The following is an 8,497-nucleotide window of genomic DNA, read 5'->3' on the forward strand; positions in this document are numbered from 1 at the left end:
TGTACCCACGTGGGAGACCCGGGGGGAAGCTCCAGGCTCCTGGCTCCACACCGGCCTTTGCAGCCATTGGGGAGTAAACCAGCAGATGGAGGTTCTTTCTCTCCGTCTCTCCTTCTCAGTGTGAGGCCAGCACAGTGGCATGGCACACTAATCTTCCACGTGTGTTGCGGAGTGCAAGAAAGATCACACTGGACTGAAATGTAGGAAATTAGGAACAGTCTTCATTGCCCAAGCTTGGCGACGGCAGCTCCCAGAACATTCCGGAAGTCACTGGGGGGTGGTTTAAGTTCTCATCCTCTAATCAGATGAGAGATACGCAGGACAAAGCTTCCAGGTGCAGGAGGCAGCCAAGGAGTTAAGAGCGCCCAAAGTTTTCTGGTAGCTCATTCATCTAGCATGTAGGAGGCAGGAGGGGCCAGGTGTGCGGAGCCTCTGCAGTCATTTCCGCGCTCTCCTTTGTTCTGAATGACGCCGAAGGCAGGAGGGGCGGGGTGCACCTTTCCGCTTTCAATTAACGTGAACGGTGCGAGAGGAGGCAGGAAGCGCGGGGAGCGGAAACTTCATTTCCGTGCCCTGTCCACCGTCAATTAACCTGACTAGCGGGTACGAGCAGCCAATGGCTGCGCCCCACTGCACCTGCAAGTGCCAGCATCCCATCTGAGTGCCGGTGCATGTCCTGGCCGCTCCACTTCCGCTCCCGTTGTCTGAATACAGCAGTGGGTAGAGCTGACGTCCCGCACCCACATGGGAGGCCGGGAAAAAGACCCTGTTGTTATGTTTTGTATTTTTAAATAAATATTTTAAAAATCTAACCAGTAGCGTATGAGGGCAAATTTGTAAGAATGCCTGTGACGGATGTTTCTCACTTTTACACAGGGTTTAATGCAATGGTGGTTCTTTTCTCTACCTCTAGACTTCGTTGCTATGTGCAATACCTTGGAGCAGAGCCGAGGGGGCCCACTGCCGGGGTACAGATGAACATAGACCAGTGGGTGTTGAGGGGTGAGTGAGGTTGCTCTGGGATCTAAAGGCAGCCTGAAGCTACCCTAGCTGGACTCCTGGCTTGGTTGAGTGTACTGATATTAAATTGAACGTAGCTGGGTTCTCTATGATTTGCAACTGAAAGAATTACTAAGAATATTGCAGTTGAGAGTTCTACCTATGGACTGTTGATGTAAATAAACAAGATACTGTGACAGTACAAAGGTAATAGACTTTGTTTAAATTCCCCAGTTACTATCAGGCTTGCTGACTTGCATCGATCAGCTCCTGCCTGAGTGAGTCTGTGGCTTTCCTACCCGTTTCTTCTCTCTGTGAGACGTCCAGCCCACTTCCACATCCAATGGAGCTGAGCCCTTCCCCCTGATGTTAGCATTGCAGAGTAGCACCTGTTACCACTTGATGACTTTAGCACCCACTGATGGACCTTTCACAGTCGTACACAAGGATTAGCAGGTGTTCTAACAAAAAGAATAGGGACTTTCCTGTCTCCCCTAACCCCATTGCTTATTTTTGGTTTCTTTACATAAATATGGATGTAAGAATTCCTTTGTATCCCACGTGTGCTTGCATTACTATTTTCAGCGCTGAGCTCTGTTCGACCAGCGCTTGTGTCCTGATGACGGATTCTCCATCACCGTTTGACTGCGTCCCTACCTCCTGGGTTGGACTGTGTCCCTACTTCCTGGGTTGGACTGCGTCCCTACTTCCTGGCGCAAGGATGTGACAGATTCATCCTGTGCTGCACCCCCCCCCCACCGTCTACACCCTCCAATCACTCACTCCTGCAAAGGTGCATGGTTCTCTCTCCAGAGGATGATGCTTAGAAACCATCTAGAAATGCTCATTTTTAAGAATTTTAAGTCTTTCCAATACTGGATCTAAGAAATAGTTTTCAAAAAGAAACAGGAAACAATCATGAGTTCATATGGGGGACTCTAATTTCAATACACTATGTGCATATAATTATATATATAATGATACGAATTGATACAAAATAATGTATCAATTTATTTGGTTTTTTTTTCATTCTGACAACACATTTGCAATAGTTTCAGAATGCCCATACCCATCCTACTGTCAACAGCAGACCTACTAAATAAAGTTCAACTTATTTGCCATTACTTTTATCTTTACACAAAATTATAATCAAAGTATCATGTTCAATATCATTGAAAATATTTTCCTTATGGTCACGGTATCTATGTGCTAATTCAGTTTGTTTTTGTGAGATATAGCTTCACACTTTTTCTCATTTATACATTTCCTCATTTATATATCTTGAATACATATAACATTAGCATTGTTTCACAAGTCAAGATGCGTGTCTCCTTTCCTTTATCTATCCTCCAATTAAGCAGTTCACTATAATGTACCCCCTTTCTATGCTTCTTTCAGTGAAAGCAAGGTTTGTGTACATGTCCTCAATTTCTTTGCAATTCCAGCATTACTTACAATAAAATACACTCTCCACACTACAAACTGAACGCAGCAGTTGTTTACACAACCGTACTTTTAACGATGCTTCAACGTGTCCCATCCTACATGAGACATTCAGCTAGAAAACAGTCTTCAAGTTCTCTGTCTCCTATCCCTCCCAGCCTCTCAGGACAGTTAATGCTAACTGCTGTAAGTGTCTAATTCCCAAACATCTAAATGATGCCGCACACCGGAGCCAAGGGCTAACCACCTGTCGGGAATGGAAGGGAAGCTGGGCTTGGGCTAAGGGTGAGAACAGCTGGGAAGACACAGTCCAGGTGGTGGCAGCAGAGCTCCGTCCCCATTATTCACAAGCAATCATGGAGTGCTACACCTTGGAAACTTGGATGTTCCAAACACCATCACTAACTTTAAAAATGCATCCTGAATGTCAGTTTTCCATGTAGTGTGTATGTAAATGCTAACTCCAACACCCACCTGTAGTGCCCTACGTGTTAGCTGTGGGGGATATTTGAGTAGCAATTGAGTGCAGTTTAGTAAAATCCTGACGTCACTGCTGACACAAGCAGGGAGAGGGAGAAAAGGCCACAATTCCCGCTTCCACCACCCCACAGCCTCAAGACCGGGGAAGGTAGTAAGTGCAGTTTTGAAAAGAAGTTGAAATGCACCTTGCTGGAGAGATGGACAAGCCACTTCTTTCCACAGCTGGTCATTCTGCTCCCTTCACAGACAGAGGATTTCTCAAACCCCCAAATCATCCATTTTTCCCCCAAACTTAGTTTCCTAAATACTGCTTTAATCCAGGTGCTTCTACTCCTCAAGAAACACTAAGTTTCATCCACTTTAGTCCTATTACCTAATTATTCTCAGGCTCTTCACTTTCTTTTCTTTTTTTTTCCCCTAAGATTTATTTATTTTTCTTGGAAAGTTAGATTTACAGAGAGGAGAGGCAGAGAGGAAGATCTTCCATCCATTGATTCACTCCCTAAGTGACTCCTACGGCTGGAGCTGAGCTGATCCAAAGCCAGGAGCCAGGAGTCTCCTCTGGGTTTCCCACATGGGTGCAGGGTCGCAAGGCTTTGGGCCGTCCTCCACTGCTTTCCTAAGCCACAAGCAGGGAGCTGGATGGGAAGCGGGGCTGCCGGGATTAGAACCGGTGCCCATATAGGATCCTGGTGCGTTCAAGGTGAGGAGGCAACCGCACTGGGTCCCAGGCTCTTTATTTTTCTGACTATAGACCCACGGAGGTTTTTCAAAGTTTGCATCAGCAGGCTCAGGCCTTCATTTATTTGGGAAGTAGAGATGAAATAACTCAGGGAAAAAAATGTCTTTATCCTTGTCCCAAAGAAAGCAAGTGGGAGGCAGAAGGTTTGCTTTTGTGGCTTTGGTGGGGTGTCAGGTGGTGAGTGGTGGGGCTATGCGAGGGGCTAGCATTATGATGCAGCACATTAAGCTGCTACCTGTGGTTCTAGCTTCCAATATCAAGACTGGATCGAATCCTGGCTGCTTCACTTCCAGTCCAGCTCCCTGATAATGTGCCTAAGGAAGCAGCACAAGATGAGCTGATGTCTTGGTCCCCCTGTCACCCACATTAGGGACATAGAGTTCCTGGCTCCCGGCTCCTGGCTCCTGGCATCAGCCTGGTCCAGCCCTGGCCTTTGGAGGTTAAACAGTGGATGGATGATGTTTGTTTCTGCCTCTCTCTCTCTCTCTCTCTGTAACTCTTTCAAATAAATAAATCTTCACAAAATAAGGGGAGTGGGTCTATAGTCATACCATCATAAATGTGTTCGATTTTACTTTTAAAAATTGATCAAAAAAGAACAGAATTTAAACCTGTAAGGATATCTTAAAATCAAGACAAAGCAATACATTGCTACTGATTTTGTACTTTAAAAAAAGAAGGAGGAGGAGAAGGAGAAGAAGAGGAAGAATTTCTTTTTTTTAAAAAGATTTATTTTTATTATTTTTTTAATTGGAAAGGCAGATATACAGAGAGGAGAGACAAAGAGGAAGATCTTCTGTCCGATGATTCACTCCCCAAGTGAGCGCAACGGCCGATGCTAAGCCATCCAAAGCCAGGAGCCTCTTCCGGGTCTCCCACGCGGGTGCAGGGTCCCAAAGCCTTGGGCCGTCCTCGACTGCTTTCCCGGGCCACAGGCAGGGAGCTGGAAGGGAAGCGGGGCCGCCGGGATAGAACCGGTGCCCATATGGGATCCCGGGCGTGCAAAGCAAGGACCTTAACCACTTGCTCCACTGTGCCGGGCCCGAGGAAGAATTTCTAATAGTGAACCAAGGTTGAATTCCTGGAATATATGCCCCTTGGTTGTGCTATGTTTTTTCAAACTATGAATCCTGCTCGCTAATACTTCACTAATTATTTTGTATTGCCATTGACAAGGAAAACCATTTTCTGGACTTTTATTGCCCAGTATTACAAGGTGACAGAACCCGTTTAGGGAGCAACGTTCATTTCATTGTCAAGCCTAACAAGCAGTCTTACATGCTGGACTTGAGCTTTGAAGTCCCAGATACATTGTATGTGAGGCTCCGTACTGCACACTCCTGATAAAGAAGTGACTAAGTCAGGACTCATCCTTAGTCTTGAGCAGTCTGTCGCATAAGGGGGGAGAACAGCCTATGCACTACAAAACGCAGTGATGAGCGTTGATAACTCTTCCTCGTGCCCCACGTACCGTTGCATACTCGCCATCACTAAGATAGCACAACAAGTCTAAAATAGGAGGGTTTTTAATTAATCTTTACTTCTATTGGAAAGATTTACATAGAGAAAGAGAGCCAGAGAGAAAGCTCTTCCATCCACTGGTTCGCTTCCCAAGCGATCACAATGGCCAGAGCTGAACCCATTCAAAGCCAGGAGCCAGGAACTTCCTCCAGGTCTCTCACACGGGTGCAGGGTCCCAAGGCTTTGGGCTGTCCTCTACTGCTTTCCCAGGCCACAAGCAGGGAGCTGGATGGGAAGTGGAGCTGCCGGGATTAGAACCGGCACCCATATGGGATCCCGGCACATGCAAGGCGAGGACCTCAGCCACTAGTCTACTGTGCTGGGCCTGCCATGAGATCTTTTGAAAAGCTAATTAAAACCCTGGTTTGTTTGTATTTTAAAGAAATAGGCAGTTTCACCCATAACAGAGAAGACAGGAGTTTTGATCCCTTTCAGTGGGTTTGCATTGTGGTAGGAAAGGCAGTTCCATGGGTGTCAAGTCAGAATGATAGGACCCAATCAAACTGCTACAAGAACCAGCAAATTCATAGAAAAAAATGTAGCCCTTTTTCCTCAGCAGGTTCATGATGGTTTTGTTTGTTTAAAAATTGTATCTGTTTGGAAAATCCAAATTAGAGAGGAGAGAATGAATAGTGAATTTCCTACGCTACTTCACTTCTCAAGCAGACACCCACCAGGGTTGGACTAGACCAAAACCAGGAGCCAAGAGCTCCATCTGGGTCTCCCACAAGGGTGAAGGGCTCATCCTCTGCTTTCCCAGCCATTAGCAAGGAGCTGGATTAGATACGATGCAGCCAGCACACACACTGGCACTCGTATAGGATATGCCTGTGTACCGGGCATGGCTTCACCTGCTGCTATACCACAATGCCAGCCCAGTAGGTCCATTTTTGCAAACCTAGGTGGATTTCTCTTATAAGACTGAATGCGTATCCTTCTCGTTGAGAACTGGGCGCTGCAAACAATGGAGAGAAGATACAGATGCATAGCCATGTTCCCCAACCTTAGGGAACCGAGAAATGCATGGGACAGATTAAAGTGGAAAAAGAAGAAGACTTCAGTGGGTAGAATGCTAACATGGCTTCTTCTAAATCATAAATTAAAATGTAAAAATAATTCTTCTCTCACTAAGGGAAGTGTCTGAGGAGCTGGTGGAGACGCAAGAGACTGAACTGTCTCGTCGTTTAGCCCAGTAAACGAAACAGACAACTTACCAAAGGCCATTTTTCTCTCTCTAACACCAGTCCTTTATCCAGTGTTTGTCAAACTCACTTTACAACCTGAAGTTGTCTGTAGCCAATTCTGTGCTGGCAAAACCTCACAAGCCTGCCTTGCTAAATAAAGAAAAATCAAAAGCATGGCAGTGAGGCGGGGCTTGTCAAAAACTAGGGGGAAGGGACTGTGACCAAGGCCTTTGTACAAGGAAGCTTCAAAAATACATAGAGAATTTGCACTATTCCTTTTTTTTTTTTTTTTTTACAGCTTTATTTAATTGAGAAAGAGAGAGAGCAAGACTTTGATCTGCTGCTTTGTTCCCCAAGTGGCTACAACAGTCGGGATTAGGCCAGGTGGAAGTCAGGTGCCTGGAACTCCATCTGGGTCTCCCACGTGAGTACAAGGTTGCTAGGATATGAGCCATCTTCCATCGCTTCCCCGGGCGTGTTAGCAGGGAGATGGATCAGAAGCAGAGCTGGCACTCCGATATTCCATGAACTTCTTGCAGCCCCTTTGTAGCTCTGTCTCAAAACTTGCCAGCAGCCCCAACTCCTTTTAAACAGATCTCTTAGATACCATATTTGTGACTTTTCCATTGTTTTTCATCTAATTCACATAAATATGAAAGAAAGGAACGCATCACACGTGATGTTCCCAGACCTAACACCTCCCTCCACCCCCCCACCCCTCCACCCCGTCTAGGGGATGCGTTGCATTCTTCCTGATTGGGTCATAGACACACAGGAAGTCCTTGAGGCTTGTCTGAAACCCATGAGGAAGTCTCACTTCTGCCAGTGGACAATATGCCCTCTGCCATGGGTGATGAGACTCACTTCTTGTCAAAGCTGCCTTTTCCGTCTAGGTTTCCAGGAACACAGAAGAGCAACAATTAGGGAAATGTGCACAAAGAGAGGTACTTTGGATGCCTAAGGCCTAGCCCTGGATATGGCATGAGCAGAGAAGAGCAGCATTGGGACTGGTTCTAAAACCTCTTACCGGAACTGCCAACCTCAGTCTCATTCACTCCTGCTCTCCTTTGGAAATGGTAGATCTGAATGGGGGAGATCTAATGACCTGAATCCCCTGAATGGTGAGAACCAATGAGACAGCTTTTGGAACCCAGCACAAACACGAAGCGAAAAACAGTGTAGACAGATGGAAGGGGCGTGTGTGTGTGTGTGTGTGTGTGTGTATGCATAAGTAAACCAAGTCAACAAACATCCAGGCAAATGGAATTGGTGGGCCCTGTCAGCTCAGCTCCAACTCTTACTGTTCCCAGCACATGGACTCTCTTAAATCTCCCTTTCTTTATGTACAAAATAGACAGAATATTCATTCGGAGATAGAGTGAAAATAAGTTATGTCTATATGTAAATTTAAAAATCCATGTCCTTCTTCAGTTTCACTTGGAAAAATAATCTAAGACCGTCACAGTATCTACAAAGTTGGATGTGTTCTGGCATCATGTCAGTTCTTGAGTCTCACCTTCTCCTCTCATTTCATCATCTTTTGTAGGCACACGGGCCTCCTTTCTGCTCCTTGGACACTGAGGCACGTCCCACACCTTGGGTTTTACACTTGCTTTGCCCCGCACCCAGCATCCTTTGATGCTGCAGACTCACGCCAGGCATGTCTCCATGAGGTCTTCTCTGACCACTCACTCCAGCGGGGCATACCCCAGACCTTTCTCTCATCACTGTTTTCATATCATTTATCACTATTGGACAGGCTCTCATTCATTGACTTATGGATTTAGAAAGGCATGGAATGTGTGTGAGAGCTGTAACTCCAGCTCTTGAAGCCCTGTCCAGTGAACAGGAGTTCTTCCTTATCTGTGGTTTCAATTACCCCAGAAAGAAGGGTGGGCAGAGAACAATAAAAGATGTTGAAAGAGAAACCACAGTTGCAACTTTCCTGACATTTTGTTGCAACTGCTCTATTATTAGTGCTGTCAATTTCCTACTGTGCCAAAAGTACAAGTTAAGGCTTATCACAATCATATATACATGAAGGAAAATATATATATATATACTATACAAGAAAATACTCCAAAAAGCTCATTGGGGAATGGAGCTAAAAGATATTCTTTTTGAGATT

Source organism: Ochotona curzoniae, unplaced genomic scaffold (assembly GCF_017591425.1).
Source record: "Ochotona curzoniae isolate NIBS_2020 unplaced genomic scaffold, NIBS_Ocur_1.0 contig_2457, whole genome shotgun sequence".
Classification (NCBI taxonomy): domain Eukaryota; kingdom Metazoa; phylum Chordata; class Mammalia; order Lagomorpha; family Ochotonidae; genus Ochotona; species Ochotona curzoniae.